This window comes from Monomorium pharaonis, chromosome 3 (genome assembly GCF_013373865.1).
Source record: "Monomorium pharaonis isolate MP-MQ-018 chromosome 3, ASM1337386v2, whole genome shotgun sequence".
Taxonomy (NCBI): domain Eukaryota; kingdom Metazoa; phylum Arthropoda; class Insecta; order Hymenoptera; family Formicidae; genus Monomorium; species Monomorium pharaonis.
Window position 1 is genome coordinate 26,704,500 of NC_050469.1, and position 21,725 is coordinate 26,726,224.

The window sequence follows — 21,725 nt, forward strand, 5'->3', positions numbered from 1 at the left end:
GGCTTTCCTGGCTGCCCGTATAGTGGAAAGAATGTGAGGCGCAAGAGAGTTCGGAGCGATTAATTTCGAAAAAAGTTGTCCAACGTAAACCGATGGGATTACTTTTTCACGAATTTTCAACCGGATTGTAACAACAGGGCGAGGTAAGAGTTTTGAAACTGTGATAGTCTAGATAGGTCTTTACGCTCGAAATGATTTACGTTTCGTGTTGTATTCCTCGCATGAGAAAGTAAAAACCATCCGCGGTAACTTATCTCGGTAAATCGACCGCTCTGACCGCGTCTTCATTTCGTATCGGCGTATGTGAGTTGCGTTTTTTCCACGACCCAGTTAGCTATCGGTTAGGGTTCTAGATCAATTAATTATTGCGTGCCCAAAGAGACGTATCGTCGTCGTCACGCTCTCGCGTTGATGCCGCGTTATACATAGCACACCATCGTCGTTGGCAGGCGAATCGAGGGCCGATTTCGATAGGAATTCATCGCGCGTATCGGCGCCGCATCGCCGTGGCATCGTCCGAGTAACACGCATCGCGTAAAGTGATACTTGCTTTCGTGCTGTTTGTAAACGTTCAGTATACCGTATCGCATAATTTATAAATACGGTGTACCGTACACCGCGAAGACACTTGAATATTTAATGTACCATCGCGCGACAATATACACTTTCACTTATAGAGAGCTGCGCGCGATTCTCCTGAGAGAGTAATCGAGCCATATCTATTGCAATTTGTGTTTACGATTAGACGACAACTATTAAATTAAATTGTTATCTCGCAAATTGAAGATGTCATTGTAAAATAAACGTTGCTCTGGGGAAATTAAGCATCTAGTGTTTTATATATATATATATATATATATATATAGTAATATGAAATTTTATCTCATCGAATAATGTAATAATATTAATGTTATTATAAAAAATCGAGGTCTATAAAAATATAATCGAATTAAAGCGATATCTTTAGCTCCAATGTGGCGACGAGAAACACGATGAAAGTCTGAAACCAGCCTTTGAAATCCGACGTCGTTGCGAAAATGGCCTTGATGCGAGAGAGTCACCCACGCATGGATGTATTATTACTAAATAACTTTAACGGATAATGTGACACACACACACGGGTAGATTCTTCAATCCTTCATTATCTCTTACCCAAAATAGCAATCTATGCGTAAATGCTTTTCATAAAAACCGTATGCCTAAATAGATCGGAATAAAAAATTACTAAAAATTAATTGATTATGATAAAATCTTTTAAAATATATATATATATATATATATATATATATATATATATATAGTATATGAGGGAGAGGAAATAGCAAGAGAGAAAGCTATCTGTTCATTTCCGATAATTTAACCTTAATTGATATTTCCTGTGAAATTTCTTTAACTAATATTTGCGAGTCCTGTGTACGCAACCAAACTTTAAATTAATGCACCTTTGCTTGAAGTTAATGTAACTGAATGACTCTTTTTCACTTTAATGATCAACATCCAAAGCATTACGCAACTTAAAATTATATAAGAAATGTGAAAAACATTAATAAAAATTATTTACAACGTTGTCTGAAGATTTAGTGCGTAATCGAAGAAACATTCAAGTGCATTAAAAAATAAGTTAGAATTAACAAAAATTATTATTAAATTGCAATTATCTGTCACGTTTATTATATGTTATGTACTATTTTCTGCTTCAATTAAAATTTTGCATAATTTAATTTATTAAGAATATTGTATAACAATATTTCTTTATATATACTACAGAAATAATTCAATTTAAAAAGAAATAAATATAAACTGAAGAAAAGAGATTGAGATTCTATTTATATAGAAATATAACGAACCGTATTATTATGTAATATACAATCAGAGCGTAGATATTAAAAGTACTATATCAATAACCGTTGGAGATATTTGTTAACCGTGTTCTCTTATCGCGCACACATCACTCTTTTTATGTATTTTATTGACACGCACTCGTATCGAGCACGTTTATACGCACTTGCCAGTCACAAAAAAAGCAGGCAATTTTGCTCATGCGCTGAGAGATAAGAGATCTACCAAATAAATAATCACGATCGGGAACGTGCAAGTAAGCCTCATAATGTGCTGTCTTGGGCAGGGAAGTCGCTGTCCTCTCCGCTAAAGTGCCTTTCCTCTCACGTATGTACGCGTACGCGCGAATGTGCGTGCCGGTTTGCTCTTATAACAAATTGGCGCCGCTCTGTAATGGTTTTGCCGTCGTCGATCAGGCCGACGTTCACGCTCCGTTTACCGCAGGTCACCAAGAAGGACCATACTTAGTAGTATCAGTTTCCCATGGTTCATAATCGTGATGCGTGTAAGCTTCCGTTTTCATTAAACGTTCAATGTATATCTTTAATCCTTTACATGGAAAAATGATGAGGGGAAATTATAATTCGCTGTTAAGACGTTTACGAGAAATTATCATTCGTGAGAAAAAGATTTGAGTCATGTCGTTAAAATTAATTAAACCTCTGTACGCACCTTGTTTTTTCGATACTTTCTATACACAGGAGCGAATCGCGACGTTTCTCGGTTAATTTTTATTACTCTAAGTAAACAAGTATAAGAATATTCTTTAATGATCTTACACATACTTTAATAGAAAGTATTTTTGTGTTTATTAAAAAAAATTGTATATGAATGTTATAATTGATTTAAATTCTTAGTTTTCAAAGAAAACAAATGCGTACGAATTATTCCATCGAGTGTACAAAGAATTAATTATTACGCTGGCAATTATATGTTCATCATCCGTGATTGGAACATCAATCTAAACGATATGTAATTTTTTCTTTTTATAATCACATTAAAATATTTAGTTTGCAAACAAATACACATCGCTAAACTGAATTGAATTGTATCATTTGATATAAATTGAAACAAATGTGATAATAAGAAATTTAAGAAATCTTTTGATAATTAAATCTTTCATTATTGTAATTTTAAAAGCAAATGTAAAGCACAAACAGGTATCTTTAACATCAATGCTACGATATTGCAATAATCTAGTCAATTTTCGAACTTCACGAGTGACATTTCACTGATATTGATACTGAAAGTGAGTGTATCGCTCGCCTCTAAAAGCTCACTCTGGCGCTGCATCTCAGGAAATATCATCAAATAAAATTCCATCTCCCGCTCTTACTAAACTTTTACGCGTCATGAAGAACTTCCTTCGATCTCATTCGAGGCAAGAGGATCAGACGTTCAATTTAATTCGCCATCGGTATGTGCACTAGCTTGCAATCTGGCGCTTAATATACACTACGTCATCCCGCGGGAGATCTTCACCGACGTGTATTAACGAGAAGCCCGATAAATTCTACGCGCCAGGATACGGCGAACGAAACGATATCATAATGTGTGGAATATTCACGGCCGTAATCACCGTTAATTGATACGCGCGGTTTTCTAATAATTAAAACGAATGTACGGGATATATATATATATATACGTAAAAAGGTTATCGGCGATCGCACGGGATTTCCTGAAATCCCAATACGCTCTGAAATCCGAACACGCCCCATCTGTAAACGCGATCGTAAATAAGCACGCGTTCCTCTACATCGCGCGTAATAATGGGCACTTAATCGTCGTAACAGGTCGTAATTAGAATATATATCGCGCGATAAGATTTCCCGTTTAACCCTCGACGATATCTCAACAGGCGCCACGCCGGTTTCCCGTTGCGGTGGAAGTCACGGCAAGACAAATCGCCACTTTGAAAGATATTACGCGGAATTGGGCAATGTCCAAGCAGAGATAATTAAAGTTGCCATAAGAGGACATAGCTCTATTACGATACAGATAAGGTTTAGCATCGCAGCAGGAACAATGATATTGTTCAACAAACTAGTGAAATAAAACGAAGAATGATAAACCTGAACCTACAGAGGCACATAAAACCGTATAAGTCAGATTATGTACATTACATTGCGTTCTCGCAATTATGTGTAATCGAGGTCACTTGAATGAAGTTTTTTTTTTTTCATATGAAAATTTCTGGAACAAAAAAAAGATTAGCTGCACTTAGTGGTAGTAGCGAGAATGTGGTAGCTAAATTCAGTTGTATGCAACTGAAATTTAACTAGCATACACACATAGATTCTCGCTGCTGCAACTAATCCTTTCTTTCCGCGTGTATATTACGAGGTAATTTAAAATATTAAGATAGAAATGTGTGCGGGAAATTTATCTCTCCTGACAATTATATTCCTTTCTGCAAAATACATGAGAATGAAAGAGAAAGGGAAAAGGAAAAGATTAGAATTATCAACAACTTCCAATAATAATTTTACATTTGTTCGAGTATTGTACGCACACATTTCTTGCATCATTATTATACAAATCGTATTCTTTCCCGAATATTTTAAAAATACATCTCGAATATTATGTCTCTATCAAAGAAGTATCTTTCTGAAAAGATTAAATTACACGCCTTACGAGCACGGAGAACGAGGACTGAGTTTTGCGCTGCCAGTCAATTATTAAATAGTTAACCTAGTCGTATCGTACGTAACGCTGCCCAGTAATCGGGAAAACGAAGACAATGGCCGCCACGCCGTGCCGCGGATAAGGTTAACAGCCTCCGCTGCGACATTACACAAGTGTCTCCTACACGGCGTACACCAGCCGTGTGACGTATGACTGATGCACCCGTGGAAAGAACACGTCCGGCTCGATGATAGATAACATTTCCGACAGTAACGCGAAAGCCTATATGTTCTTTCTAGATGTTTTCTATTTAGAAAAAATAAAATGTGATAATCTAAATAGTGGTGTTCAATAAATTGTCAGAGAAATAAATATTTATTGCTCATGTTACTATAATAAATTTTTTAATGTAATTGTATCAAAAGATTAAAAATATAAGGACTTTCTTAGATTTTTCTGTTAGCAAAAAAAAAGAAATATTTTATTTTATCGCGACTCGTTTCGTCACTATTTTTAGCATAATTTTGCAAAAGATCGGAAATATAAGAAAAAAATCATATTGAATAATCTTTTCTATAAATCTTTATATTTTCTTCAACAAATTATTTTTTTCTTTAGACATAATATAACGTAATAAAAGACATATTTAAGGTGATGAGATCAGGTGGACTGCTACTTAATTAGATTCATTTACTCCGAACTAGATTCCGCTGCCACTTCGTCATTGGCAATTAACCCGTACTATTCTATTTTTAGTAGGTTATCATTCCACATATGCCATTTTAAACGTGCAGATTAGATAAGATACACACATATCTAGATATAACTTGACGTGGAATTCTCATCAAAATAAATTCATTCAAATTCACCGTTTAATCCGGAATGGATCAATGGAATGGAATAATTTATCTAATACATTCAACCTAGCTGGCGCGCGACATTGCCAATCGGACGTTGAAGTCTCCTCTTTTCTCGCGACTATACATACGCGACCACCAGTAACGGTGACTGATGTACGACAACAAATAATGACGTAGAACGAGTTAGCCGGACTTGGAAAAGCGGTGGAAGCGAGACGGAGCACTTCCTCCTCTCGATAGCGAGTCAATTCGAACCGGTCGCACCGCCATTTTCCCAAGTTTTTTTTACCGGCGCGGTCAACCGTTCGCTCGGCTCACAAACTCCGGCCAACCAGGTCAATCCTCATTCTTCTCAAGTTTGTCGTAAACCCCTCCCTTCCCTCCGCCTCGATGACGTCGCAATGTGATGCGACGTCGTCGGGAAGAAATGCGACAATGCAGGTTCCAATGCCGCGTTCCAGTATGCGGCTTAATGTCGCGGTGGAAATTTACCCGAGTATTTCATGTGGCAATAGGAATTCGTTAATCAAACGAGGTGACCGGACGGCTCGATTAACGGAAAATTTATTTTCAGCTCGAGCAAGAGTGAAATACGCGACGATTATCGTTCATTTGCGATATTAAAAAAAAAACCTTACAAAATACGATTAAAAAATCAAATAGAAATTCCTTAGTGACGCAATTACCGACATATAGGTACGAATTTTTTTCGAATTGATTTTCTAGAATTCGGAAAATAATTGTTTGCACGGAGAGAATTTTCTCTTAAAATTTACCCTCAAAATTTGGTAATTGTGGGACCTCAAGAAATTTTACTTTTTAGTAAAATTTACTAAAAGTATAAAAAAATTCATTATACTTTTAATAAAATTTCCTAAAAGTATAGAAAAATTTACTAAAAAGTATAGTAAAATTCCTCGAGGTCACACATTAGTTCACAATTAGCAGATTTTGAGAGTAAATTTTAAGAGAAAATTCTCTCCGTGTGCATATTTAAAATACAAACAGAATAAATCCTGAGATAACTTATGTTTAGACAAAAAATTACAAAATTATATATAATATGTCAATTTTTTAATTTAATTTTGCACCTACCAACTTCGAAGAAAATTCGAACCTGTAACATTGATAATCCCACTTAATCCTCTGCGTCACTTCGTCAACTCCTCGAGGGCCATTACCGTAGTGCAAACGTTGTCACTCGTCGTCCCCGCAAATACGCTCGCTGTTCGCCAGACGGCGAACCGATGATTTCCGAGAACCGACGTTCCGGTATCGAGCGTAAACCCCGAGAAGTTTGTGTGCCGCATTCCGATCTGCACCACCCAGACCGGTATTAATTACCTAAGTCGATAAGTTGTCGTCGAGACGACAAGCTGCGGGCCACCGGCGCGGCGCGCGTTGAACGCGACGGACGTCGCATTACGGGACTTTTCTGCCGTCGCCGTCGCGGCAATAGAAAGGAACTGTCGCGTGATTGCGCCGGCATAAAAGGCGGTATCTGGCTGGTTACGTGGACGTTCGGATTAACCTACGTTCGGCCGCGCCGAGTCTGGCACGCACCAGCTGCGAGAAATCGCGAACAACGGGCAACGACGACGAAATGCCTCGCGCGACAATTCTCACAAACGGCGACGAGAACAGTCTTGCGCACAGTTACATTATTCCTCGTGCACTTTAAACCCTTACGGTTTTCCTCGGCGTGTATTGTATGCCACGATTATGTTTCCTACCAGCCCGTATGCCTCGCGGCTTTGAATTAATACCTCGAATGTAGGTTTTACCTGTTTGCGTAACACAATTACTAACGATCACTAAACGACAAGTCAAGCATTATCTTCTCCGTTTAAGCGATCTCAATCGCAACCTGATTTCGTAACATAAATTCAGAGTTACATTGTCGAGACGTTAAGCGCGCTTCGAAAAAGAACGTTAAAGAACGGGAATATTTAAGTATTTATTTGCTTCTTGCAAATATGACAAATTAATTAAACGAAGAATACTCTACGGAAAGAAAAATAACAGCTGTGTAAGACTTCTAATAAAGTTTAAAGCAAGAATTCTTTTTATTAAATTCCCGTTATACTTTCAACATTATTCTAACTCCGATTAGAGTTATAGTGCTTCGTTTGTGTTTGCGTTTGCCCCTAATTCGTCAAATCCTTCTCGCCAGACAAAAGGTTTGCTATCGGCAAATAGATATGGCTTAGCGGGCATCGAAGTCTCCGCAGACCGGCGGGCACCTTATAAACGACTTTTGGTGAGTGGGTTAGTCACGAGGAACACACTTGTCTGTTTGTTCTCCTATTGACACACTTTGCAGGCATGGCGTAACACACGGCGCGACTAGAGACGCTCAACCCGATCGCGCGTTACTTCTCGATCGGCAGCCGAGCATGTACAGAAATATCCCGGCGAACGAAGCCCACACAACCGTGGTGAGCGTCGGTTGAGCCTCTCTGGTCGGTTAACGGTCACCGGTATTCGTAGCCTGCACTGAATCGCAACACTGAACGCGGTTTGTTCAACTCGAAATCGTCATCCGTCGTCGTGGTCACCCGCAAATGGGAAACCCAGCCAAGGTGGAGAGCAACAAGAACGTCCCTCGCCGTCAGCGCGCTGTACCAGCCCTATTGTATTCGCGAGATGACGAAAAAGGATTCTCACACACTCGTGGAAAGAAAGCCGAAGGGAACATACAGCGGACGTGACCACCCATTGTCGACCACATCGATGTTTCATTGTAATTGATACTTGTTTCTTGCCGAGTTGCGTAATACGTTGTCGCGCCAAAGTCCTTCGTGAACTTTCCCATGCATCATCATCAATTTGTAAAATTGTAACGATACTTAATTGTTGAGTGATAAAAAAATCGAGTTTCTTGAGAAGATATGTATAACGTTCTTTTATGAAAGCCTAATTTTATTTTTGCAATTATTATTTCATTTTTGCCAGTTAATTATGAAAAAACGATGATTTTTTTAATACCGCGAGCGCCAGCGTGACACACTTTTTCCAATCCATTTGGTCTGATATAAATAAAAATAGGACTAGGAATGCGTCGTAATACGGAATTGCACTTGTAATCTGCAAAGGTGTGTCACTTAACGCACCAGGTGCTAAATTTGAAAGTACGTAATTATAATTAAGCGCTCGTATGTGGATCGGGATAAGCTAGATACAGGCTACGGTAATGTGGTGAAAGGATCAGGATTTCCTCCCGAGGATTTGCATACTTGCTTGCAAGATCGTGTTAGGCGCGCAATTATCTACAAGCCTCTTAGATTGGGTGGAATGATGGAAAGGTGCTTCCAGCGTATCGAGCTCGTCGTGGGATTCGAGCAACGCGTACAAACAAAATAAAATTCCAAAAATGTAAAATAGAAATTTATACGCGCATCTTTCTCCAAAATAGATATTTAGAAAATAAAATTCATGAAATGTATAAAAATTGTTATTACCTATAAAATATAGTCCTATACTTTTCGTATTAATACTGCACATATTTTAAAATTTTATTCTATGTGTCCAAAAAATATACTAAAAACATTAAAAAATATATTAAAAGTGGACTACATAACATTTCTAAAAACAACCATTTTTTGCACAACTTCATTTAAATATCAGGAAATGAGAAATCGTAAAATGCAAAAAAAAAGTGTAGGCGTTACGAAAGAACAGAAAGATATCGTAACATCTGTAAAGCATGAATTCTTTCGGCCTTTGTACATACATTCGGATCAACGATCTGGCCCACTGTGCGGCACTCTCGTAGGATTTACACGCGCGATATTCGGCGCGGCATCGGCAGGAGTGAATTAACGGATGATATATTCGTAACCTGTTTCCATTTTCCCGCAGCACACTAACGGCACGGCCGGCCGTCGTGAATAACGATTTAACTCTCTAGAGAAGAGAGGTGGAGCCTTCTCGCGTGGATTTCTACGAAAGTGGCGTAATCGTTCTTTCGAGCATAATCGCGCCTGAAACATTATTGCATTTTCGTTGCATCAAGGCCGTGCATCGTTTGCAGGCCGCAATTTTTTCGTGCTCATCATTCAACTGCAGCATGCAATAGAAAAGTTTCGCTTTCGGGTCAAACGAATGCGGGTTATTTATATCATTGTTGAGAAACACGGTTATTTCCATAAAACATTTATACCGTTAATTGATCCACGATAATATCAAACACGTGCTCGAGTTATTTTGAGGATCATAAGTAGAACTAATGTAAAACTTGTGAAAATTCTGAACCATTAAAAAAAAATTAAACTCCAAAAAAATGTTATTTTCATAATTTTCACACATTTTCATCAATCATACTTTTAATTGTGCACGTTATTTTTCAGTACTTTCGCTATACATGGGTTACAACAATTCTAAGTTAATTTTCATTGCTTTTATAAATAAAAAATTCTTCAATAACTTTTAGATGTATACTTTAGTATTTCTAAAAAGTATTGGTATGTTTATTTATTAAAACTTCATATCGTTTGAATATATTTCAAAAGAATTTTGAGAGACAAATAGTGTGAAAAGTGATAGGAAGAATCTGTCATGTTAGTCGAGACATGTACATCGTGACTTGTTCGAGCACTGTATCGAACAAGTGACCTTAGGATAACGCGCGCGTCCATTATTACGCGGCGAAGCGGTATATATTATCTGTTCACGGCACCGTCGGCGTATCGAAACACAAAAGGTTACTAGGTTTCGTATTATGCAACTGCGTCATCACTCCTTTATCCCGTTATAAGCGTGATGTTCTTCAAATTTGATTCTGGCATGCGCAAATACCAAGAACGCGGATAGATACTCAATTTTTATATTAATTCAAGCTCAACATTACGATTTGTAAAAATTTCTGCAATTTTAATACATCAATATATGATTTATAAAAATAGATTCGTGAATATTTTGATTTGATAAATGTAGCAATGTACAAGAACTTCTTTTTATATTTCGCTATTTTTGTAGCGAGCTAAATTTTATGTATCTATAATACATCGACATTGAATATTATCAATAAAAATAAATATGTAATGTCATACATGCATACATATCGTTGTAATATACAGTAAATCTTTTTAACTTCGTGTGATTTAAAAAATGCATTCAAAATTGATTCCATTTAAAATTCTAAAAAAATACGATATATACAAGAAAAAAATATTGTTGATTTGACAAAGTTTTTCCAACTAAATTAAAATTTTGTCAGTTCAAGAATTTATATGCATTTAACTTAAATGCACAAATTTCAATTCTAGTATCTATAAAATTAATTGAAATATATAAATACTTGAATAGACAAAATTTAATTTAGTTGGAAAATTTATCCAAATTAACAACATTTTTTTCTCAGTGTACAGGGTAATATGTTTTTATTTTCGATCATGTCAATCTAGATGATCTATTGAGGTTTTAAATTCTAATTACGCAATAGATGACGTATAACCAAACCGCAAACCCATGGCAGTGACAGAGTCAAATTAATTCAGAAGTTCCTCCGTCGTTTTTGTTCACAAGTTAATAACCTCGGGCCGACGAGTTTTTAGAACGTAATCTGTAACTGGACGGAGCGACCAGCCAGCTCAGAGAGCGAAGTTCTCAATTCTCCCCACTCGTTCTTTTTCGCTATTCCGCTGTTGCTATTTGCGCTTCTTCCTAGACTATCAATTGTTTTGCACTTTCCGCGAAATCAATCCTTTATTTTTCTATCATTTCTATCTATTCACAGATATCATGGAACATTCTCGTCCTTGAGAGAAAATGAACGCCAAGATCTCCGTTAACGAGACGATAATCGACGCGAAACTCAACCGCAAAGATAACATTAATCCTATCTCTACTGCGTACATTACATTCAAGCAAAAAAAAAACGTTAAGAAATAAATGAACAAAAAGCTGAAATAGATTGGCAATATATTCTGCGAATATAGAGCATAAATTCCTGATAAAATCATCTTTTCACATAAAAGTTTTATAAGTATAATGCGAATATAAATATGAATAAAATTACATATAATATTTCATATATTATATTTATATTGCATTTTAAATTAATAGAAAATATGGAGACAAAGGAAAGTTAAGCGCTGCGTTGATACGCATATATTAACAATTTAATATAATATTACTTATAGTAACAATTTTAAATAAGACATTTCTTTAACTAACAAACACCTTATTAATAGAAATCGTTACTAATAATATTGTATTGAATTGTTAAAATATGCGCATAAACTACTTGACTCTTATTTGTCTTCATATTCTATTAATTTATTGGTTTGAAAGTCCTTTAATTATTTATATACTATACTGTTATTTTATATATATATGACTTTTATTCTTTTTCTCCTTATCTTTCTCTGTTTCGCCACTCATGTCTCTCTTTACAATATATTTACTATTTTTAGCTTTCTTCATAGAGGTGAAATGATAAACAGGTAATTTCTTACTTCAGATGGAGCATAAAGTTAGCTGAAAAGCAGTAGTGAATGTAGGAATTCCTGTTTCTTTTTATTTTTGCAAGAACAGCTTTTACCACTATTAGAACACCCTTACGACAGAAAGTTCCGACAACTCTCCTTTTTGAAAATTCATTCCGCATAGCAACGGTGCACGTCCAAAATAATTAAAAGGCAAATAATCAAGTTTCGGTTCTACTCCACATAATCCGGTTTTGTTCCGGATATTCGATATCCGCCTAGGTAAATTGATAATTATCGAGAAATCTGAAACTCTTATAGTATTAGCGAAGCGAGTACAGCATGGATTATTAAACATATTACACCATATATTTTTTTATATCAATCTTATCTAGACTAAAATTTATGTAAATCCGTAAGTCATAATCTTCCTCTTGTATAATTGACATTAACAATTATTACTTGCTGTACGTCGCATGTAACTCCAATTAAACTAGCAATTAAACTGCAATAATTGCGTATATTGGAATCCTCACTGTAACTTTAAAAGCATATATAAAATTACTTTATTAATTTATTTTATAATTTGCATAAAAGCACACCTTTGCAAACGTAAATGTACAACCACACGTCAACTGAATACGACATCCGTCAACTGAATACAACAATTATTGTGATATTAACATCATTATCGCGATTATGAATCAAACAAAAATTCGAGATCGGATTTCAGTCGCCGTACGCAACCTTCTGTCCGAAGGATGCATTTTAATGGTGCGTTTCACTGAACACCGAATGCCGCAAAGTGCTCTCGACGTGCGAGATAAGATGGAATAATGCACGGGGTAAAGCACAGTCGTACGTGATCACAGACGCAGGGTCAGACTCCGGCCACAGAAGTCACTCCGATTTTTGTATAGTCTACTCTCCCCTTTCCTCCTCTACTACCTACAACCTCGTGACTGATGGTTGCGATTGTAGCGACGTGTGTACAGCGGATGCATCACGCATCCTCGCATCTTTGGAAACCTGTTTCTGTCGGCGCTTTGATGCTCTTCGATCGCCATTCGCCGTTCGTTCGTGACGCGTACCGAAAATTTTCATTTTTATGGCCGGAATGACCGTGGAAAAAAAAGAGAGAGAGAGAGAGAGAGAACGAAGGAGAAATTCAAGTGCGGAGAGAAACGGGAAGAAAAAAAAGACTCGAGACAAAAGACCTCGACGGCCACACGTGCTTGATGCTCGAAGCATCCAACCCACACGTTTATTTCGAGGATAATAAAAAATAAGAATTGCTTGAAGATTCTTCGTGTTTCTTCAAAATGAGCGAAAAGTGACATTTATATGTTTTTAATCGACGTAGTCGTGCATTCAAATTACTTTGGCAACAGTTGAGAATGTCAGTGTAATTAATTTTATAGAAAATAAAAGGGGTCGTAAAAAATGTCTTATCGGAAACCTACACTATTATACCATGAAAAAGTAGTATGAGCGATAATTATTTTAATTGATGTTTAACAAATACTAAATTTTACCCGTTAAAACTCTATATTCCTAAGAAGATTCTACTATCTTTTGTGATTAAATTAATCTATGATTAATTAAAACCAAACACACCAGATACTGAATAGTTATAATCAATAAATACCACGATAATTATAATCAAATATAACAGAGAAAATATAAAGAATTAGAAAAATATATTTATCTTTTATTTTTGAAAGCTGTTAGACTACCGTTCGAGCAAATATATGTCGGAGAAAGTCGGATCCGGAAACGGCCCAATTTTCGGCGGTGGCTGTGTGTCGCGAGTGTTTCCGGCCACAAATTCAGCCTGAATCCGTCACAAAAGTCTTGTCCATCACGTCGGGGCAGCCGAGCGCGAAAACAAAACTTAATTCACGAATTCCGGTGTGAACCGTGACGGGCGCGGGCGCGCGCGCGCGTGAGCGCGCGTGAGCGCGAGACGAAGGGATAATGAGGGGTCGGTGAATTCGTGAAGAGGCGCGCTCTTACCTCCGTTTCGTGTTTACTTTCTACGGGAGACAATCGAAGGGAGGTCGTCTCTTCCCGGGATGCTTTCACGATTGTCTTTCGCCGCCGTCGTTCTCATGCTACCAGTGTTCGGGCGAGCCAATCGAGTTAATGCCGACACGGCACGCGCAGTTTGCACGCGCGTGCTCCTTAATTTCGACCGCGGCGAAAGTGTTTTTAACCTCGATCGAAAGTGCACCGAGATGCACGCACCACCACCACCGGGTGACGGGCGAGATAGCGAGATGGCAAGATGTTCCCCTTCCCCCCATCTGAATTTTTATTAGCCTGAGAGCCGAGATCCGCTCGTTTCGCCCGTACGGTTAGACATTTATGCGCATCCGTTCCGTATAGCGATATCATCCCGGCAGGATCGTTAACCCTGAGACCGGATAGCCCGGCCCTCACCCCGGCCACCACTGTCACCTACGTTTTAGATGGCGTCCTAAAATCGTATCCGCGGAACATGCGAGAGAATAAAGATATTACGGGAGTGTAGCACAAAGTAAGCGGGGAGATAAAATCTATTCTCGTGCGTGTTTAAATTGTCCTACGAACCTCCACCCCGTGTCGTAAATATATTAAATGAGTTTAATATATAACTAACCGTAAAATAAATAACCGAACGAGCGCGGAGGCAGTGTTCCCGGCGCGACGACTTGGAAGTCGTATCAATTTCCAGAACTAGCGAGATAATTTGAGGGGGGGGGCAGGATCGGACGGAGAAATTATGAAGGGGACCGAATGGCGCCGTCACGGTCGTTCCATTTCACGATCAGTATTTAAACGACTGAAATTCATATACGAAAGTTGGCCGCGCTTGAAAAATATACGGATCCAGGGCGGGTCGCCGATCGCCATCGGTGTTTTCACCGACGGATACGAGTGCGGACACACCGGCGAAACGCCAAGTGAAACGTCGTAATAATTACATATTACGCTCCCGAAGAAGTAACCGCGTCAATCGCGGCAGAAATCGCAATTTTCGTGAACAAGTGGCCGTGGCGAGGCTTTCGTTTTCGCTGCAGCCGCCATCTCGTTACGAAAATTCACGCATTTGACTTCCGGATTTTAAAAAATTACTCTCATGCTTTCCACGCGCCTCACTTATGTCGAAACGTGCTTTGACGTCTCTCCATTTTAATTATATCAGAGATGTGCGAATCTGGGTGTTGTCTTTCTTGACGCCGAATCGAATCGAATTAAATGGAATCAAATTGTTGATACATAACAACATAACTACCATTAGGTTGCATATTAATATAAAAATAAATCATATCAAAAGATACATATATATTGTAAGAAAAATAATATTGATTACATGATAAGCCATTTTAAATATGATTGATATAAGGTTGTCAATGTATATGTGATTCGTATTCGAGCCACTTAGATTCGAAATCATAGAGATTCTTATTTGATTTGATTCGATTTGATTCATGCTCAAATGGTTCACAATCTCTAAACCGTATATATTATTATTAAATTAACACAAAAAATAATATCCATTTCTTATTAAACAAAAGGAAAATGATTAACGCTGCAAAAATTAATATCCAAAGATATTAATTTGATAAAGAAAAGAAAAGTAAAATTCCCGTTGACCGATCAAGAAAATGCTATCATATGTTCGATTATGAAAGCACGTGATGCGAGATGAAATGATCAATAGTAATAAGATCGGCTAGAAATCCTACCCTTACTCATCGCGGTCCACGTCCGCGCCGTGTCACTTTTATTTCGCAAGATTCATAATAATTTTTGCTGGCGCTTTTATTTTTTTTTTCCTTCTCGGTTCCATTTTGTGGCCGGGACTGAAGAGACTCAAGAGAAAACGATGAGATAAGATTCGCGGTTGCTCGTCATGGATTGTATAGCGGAAGAGGGATCGGCTTCAATTTACCTGCATAGATGACGGTATAATTTTGTCTACATTGTAACGGCATACGCATCAATATCAATGGCAATTTAATTTGCACTCGATCATATTCCGTTATACATATTTCCGATATAATTATACGTATTTCCGTTATACTTGTATATATATTGCACAGATTTAGACTAATTTAGTCGATTGCATCGAATTTTAAGTTAACTAATAATTTATGTATCTCACAATTAAATTACACTGATAGAAAATGATGACGAATCAAAAATAATCCGCGCGTCAGGAATTACGCAAGTAATTATTACGTATTCGTCCGTCAATGTCGATGATTTGATTCTAATAAAGCAATTACGTTTCAGGAGATTGATAGGTTAATGTCTACGCATGCCAGTTTCATTCCCATCAAACCCATCAGTGATATTCAAATGCGATATTTTTCCGCAACGGAAATAAAAGCTTTGGATTTGCATTTACGACGTCTCAGCGGCGATTCGCGTCTCTTTCACTTATTGATACGCGCAATTAACGAGCGTAAGATTGCAATTGCGTCACAAGTCGATGACGTTGACATCACTGTGCCGACCCCCCACGAGATTATTTCCGTTGATTATCGCTGACGACAACTATAAATACGACGACGTCTGTCTGTATATACGCCACAACATCCAGGCGAAGCCTGGACTTAAGAGAAGCTCGATGTTTAAACACAGTATCGGCTTCCCTCGGTTTATTCGTGTAACGCATTAACATACAGAACGAAGGGCTCTCCATCCACGGACGGTACCGTACCGGTGTTATACACATTCGCCGGCAGTCAAGTGATATTCCTGAACGATACATCACCTCGCGGGCGTAAAACGCGAATTACTAACGAGATCCGGTTCGCTTTCACAAAGACGTGAGGCCCTCGCCTATTATTCCCGCTAAACATTCGCGAGCGCACCCGTATATAGTCGGAATTTAGCTTCAGCCGTGAGACGTGGACGAAAATGTTAAGTAAAGATACTCATGGACATGTGAAATTTGAGTAAAGTTACAAAATCCTACGTGCACAAACGTATCTTTGTCAATTTTTAGTCGATTTAATGCAAACGTCGCGAGTGATTAGCATTCAATGCAACTTTCTAGTTCTCAACATTGTATATCTTTACAATAAAGTTTCAAATTTTTGATAAAAGCCCGTGAAAAATTAAACAAAGGATTTGTAATTTATTTACTCTCTTTCGGTTTCAACAATTCCGAAGAGAAAATTCTTGGTTTTTTTTTTTCACAAATTACGCTGAAAGCAAGCGTAAGGTAAATGTGCATCGACATTTCCGTCAGGGGTAAACTAACGTCAAATCAATGTCAAACGATCCGTTATTTAAAAAAATATGTGAAAACCAGCTGTCTCTTCTCCCTATTTGTATATACATACAGTATATATAATTATACTTTATATATTCAATTATATGAAAATTAAAGATTATAGACAGTATATAGACAGTCTGTACTATCCAACGTTTAATTATACACGGTACTTTCAGGGATAAGTGAAAGAGATGATGAGCTCCGGAACAGCAGATGCCCACACGTCAAATTAATAGCCGCTAAAGTGCAAGGTTTTGTGTGATCGCGCCAGGTAAGTTGCTCGTCACTCCGACGCCTTCGCGAGAGAAATCAAGCGCGTTTGCGCGAAGCTGCCGGCCGTGTGCTGCCTACGTTCCGGTCAACGTACGCTTATTAATCCAACGATCTGCTGCGTAATCCAGCATCGTTTATTAATCGCAATCGGCTGCGTCGCGAGGGTATATCGCGCACCGTACCTCGCACCCGCGGGAGGACTAATGAGCTTCCCCCCCCGAAGACAAGGAGAAACGGACGTCTAATGATCGTCCGCGCCGCCGCGCGGATAATAAATCGCTCGATGTCGCGCGAGCGCGCACCGCGAGAAAAGAAGTCTCTCTCCTCTCTCTCTCTCTTTCGATGCAAATCTATATCGACACTCCTTTTTGTTCCTGTTCCCGCCGCGCTCGATCGATCGCGCGCGCGCGGACTCCGCTCCACGAGAGCGTTCCGATTCAATAAATAAGAACGGAGCACAGCACAACGCCGCGGTCTGTATATAATCTCTGTCGTTCGTGCGAATCGGTATTGCCGGCGACAATCCGCCGCTCGCGATCGGCCAAGAACGACCATCTTATTCTCGACGAAACATTCTAAATTATATGCCCGCCCTGTTGGTTACACCCGGGCTCTGACCCGTAACTGTAATACAATAATCGTGCGACTGTGAACGATGAAAAACGCAATCGGCTCTCAATGCGCGAGTGTAAAGTTCCGCCGAAAATCGAAACGCTAGAAGACTTACGTAACAATAATGTAAATACGTTATAAATATCATACATATATCATTTTCTTATGCTAATTTATACAACAAAGTCGCTTGTTTTTTTTCCCCAGGATGAATATTTCTTACGTAAATGTATTGAAAAATGCATTAAAATCTTATTGGAAGATGTACATGCGAAACTCATTCCTAACATATATGTATCTGAAAATAAACAATTTCTTTTCGCCAATTTATCACACCGTATTTTATGCCGATTTTAACATGGAAATGATAAATCGAGATGGCATATCATAATTATAGTCTAGTCCTTGTTTGTCAATGATAAAAAAAAAACCTTTTCGTGTGTCGCAGCCGAAAAGGTTAAATGTCTATTTAGTGTAAGATAAATGTAATGAAAATACCCTCCCACAAAAATCGCGCTTTTACATCGATATATCATTACCGTCAGCTGAGCAAGAAAGAAAAAAATTACACGTGCACAGGAAGAAGAAGAACTTTAGACGAACCTCGCCGATGTTTATCTCGTCTAGTCTGTCTGCGATAATTATATACATCACGTTGCAAAAAAGAGGTGCACGGTCGAGCAACGTGAATCCACAGTTAATACGCGCAGCGTCCGTCCGTGTTTCTGAACATTATTGAGCCTATATACCATATCTATGTGCCATACACGTGATCACGTTTCCTGGAACAAGGCTTAGAATCCGTGGGCTCTATATTCCATGAGAAATTTATTCGTATCACGAACCTCGAGCACGGAGGTTGGTCCGGTCTTGACGGCGCGCGGCGCGTCGGCAGAGGAAAGTCAGGATGTTTACTGGAACTGGACATATACTAGATACTTCTACTAGCCTATACCGGCTGCTATATTCGCCGTTGAAAAGGCGATTGCGAGATATTCGCGGGGGTATCCCGCGGGCATTCGCGCTCTTTAAAGGCTTGCATAAATGTTCTCGCGATGCCACCGCGCGGGTTCGACGATTATCTACATACGTCGTGGTAATAAAAAGCGTACGGGCGTTTTCAATTACGTTTCTCAGCGTGGCCGTTCGCGCGGTTCCGTAATCCCCGGTCCCGAGATGACAGACACTGGCCGGGTACACGCCCGCGTTTGATATATTTCGAAGCGGATAACTCGCGACGATTTATTTCAGGCCTACGCATATTCGTCTCACGCGACCACCTTGAAAGGCCAATCCCCTTGGAGCGCGCGATTTTTTTCAGAAAGTCACGACTCCATCGTGCATGACAGAGTAGAATACATTATACCGATGGTATGTGTTTAACTCTTACAGTCGCATTCTCAATTCGTGTAACACAATTAAACTAAAGATTACGAACTCGTGAGAGATATTATGAAATAACGAAAGTCGCGAATAACATGTTGGGACGTTTTTTTTGCGATTTTTATGATAAGATATTTGTGAGCAAATTATTCATATTTCTTTTTGCTAAACAAAATTTCCTGGATTTTGTAAAATTGAAATAAACTCTCAACTCGTAATGTAAATTTTAAACATTAAACAAGAATGTCTTACTGCTCGCTCTTATTGCTCGCTCGAATCAATCTTACACTAAAAAAAAAGAATATCTACAAGGAAACAATCACATTACAGTTGAATGTCGAACAGAAAAAAAAAACAAGACAATTATTACTCGTAGCTTTTGTGATGAAACCTTCAGAAATCTCGATTACTAAGAGCGAGAATTAGAACTAACAAAGAAGCTAATGCACTGTAATTAGCCGTAAATAAATTTACGACAAAGTCTTGATATGCGTTATGAACTGTAACAAGGACAGGCGGAAGCCGGATGAACCGGATGATAATCGTCGAAGAAAAATAATGACCCACAAATTTAACGACTGTACTGAAAGTTTATTTACGAGTTCATTTACCAAGTCCAATCGTGGAGTTTCGTCGCTTTCTCGCGCACGTGAGATGCACCATTGGTCATTTCGAGAAAAATCACGGTGCACTTACGGTATCTCTCATCATCCCTCGTTTCTTTATGAAGAGACAATTATTGTACTCAATCCTGATAAAAAATAACTTATAAAGTAATCTTAATTAACAAAACTAACATGTAATCCTAACATCGCAAAATCCTATCCAACTTCAGCCACCTTGCTAATTTTTTATTTGCAAAAAAATTGTATATATTCTAAATCCAAAAATAAATGTACATAATTTAAGTCACTTTTATTTAATAATAATTTATGTTTGTTTCGATTTATTAATGCAATGGTTTATAATGAGAAAATCCCATCTTCCAAAAATTTATATATATATTATTATATATATATATTAATGCGAGTTATCTTTCCATTGCCATGATTATATAATTGTTTATATATTTTTTTAATACTAGAAATTATTTATGTCTGACTACAACTAAAATCCATTTAAAGACTCCATCAAAAGATGACATAACATATATTATATACTTAAATATTTAAATATAATATACATATGATATAAAATGGTAATGCAATCTAAAATTATTTGAAAAGATTACAAGATAAATATAGTTCGGGTAATTAAACGCTTAATAATGAAAATTCTCATAATTGGAATTGGTAATCAGGATAATTGGAAATAATAGTTCTTACGCCTGTCAGATTTTATTATTTGCAGGTAACATCTCTATCAACACACTTTTAAAAAGGAAATTTATCGCAGATTCGAAAATCATTTCAAGACTAACAATAAGTCGAGCACGCTACGACGTATACGCTCATTTCGCGATTCATCTCTCATGCTTTGAAGTTCGATCACTAAGATTTCACAATTAGAACAGCTGCATAAAATGTTGTCATTGTTGACCGAAATAAATTACGACAACTGTGACAAGTAGCAATTTACTTCAGTCTGACACTGCTATTATAATGGAACATTTGCAATGATAATAAGACAGTCAACGGTTATAAAAATTTTATGAGTTTCTTTTATAATAGCTTTATGACATTTAATTATTTCATAAAATAAGTTTAAATTTATAAAAAACCGGTAAATTTTATTCACAAATTTTCCACTTCAAATACTAAAACTCTAGTTTAATTATTTTATATAATTTATTTAAAAAAAACTTTATATTTTGATTATCATAATAAATTAATATAAATAAATCCACAATTAAAATCATTAATTACTGAATTTATAATATTAATATTGACTCAAAAATTCTAATAATCAAAAGTTTTAAATAAATATTAAACTTTTGTGGTCACACCTCCGAAAAGTTCCGTGCTGGTCACACCAGAGTATAATAAACCCCGCTCTACATTCCTACTTGCCGTATTAACGGTTATTATTTTGTCAAATAGAAAATACTGAAGTATCAATTTCGTGAAATCAATAATTGACGCACCGAAAAGAAACATTCGAGAACAACAAAGACAACTTGTGATCCTTGTCTATGAATTATTGAAACTATACAAAAATTCCAATTCTATGACTGCAAGAAGCAACGATCCACAATCGGAGAACACAAACGCGAATTATTTTTAAATCTTCTAATTACTGAAACTTTGAAGCAAATTTTGTTTATTTCCAAATATTTTTTTTAATTTCTCACATCTATTAAAAAAAAATTCTTATTCCCTCCCCAAAAAACTTTTTTCACGAAAGACACTTATATTAAAGAAATACACGTTTATTCAGACAATATATATAAATCATACAAGCATTATGTATAAGTAGACACTGTTAAATCATCTT

At 37.4% G+C, this 21,725-nt stretch overlaps 1 protein-coding gene across 1 annotated transcript in view; it reads right to left on the reverse strand.

Annotated features, from left to right (window-relative positions):
• Positions 1-21,725, reverse strand: part of LOC105835896 — a 115,950-nt gene that overhangs the window by 48,449 nt on the left and 45,776 nt on the right.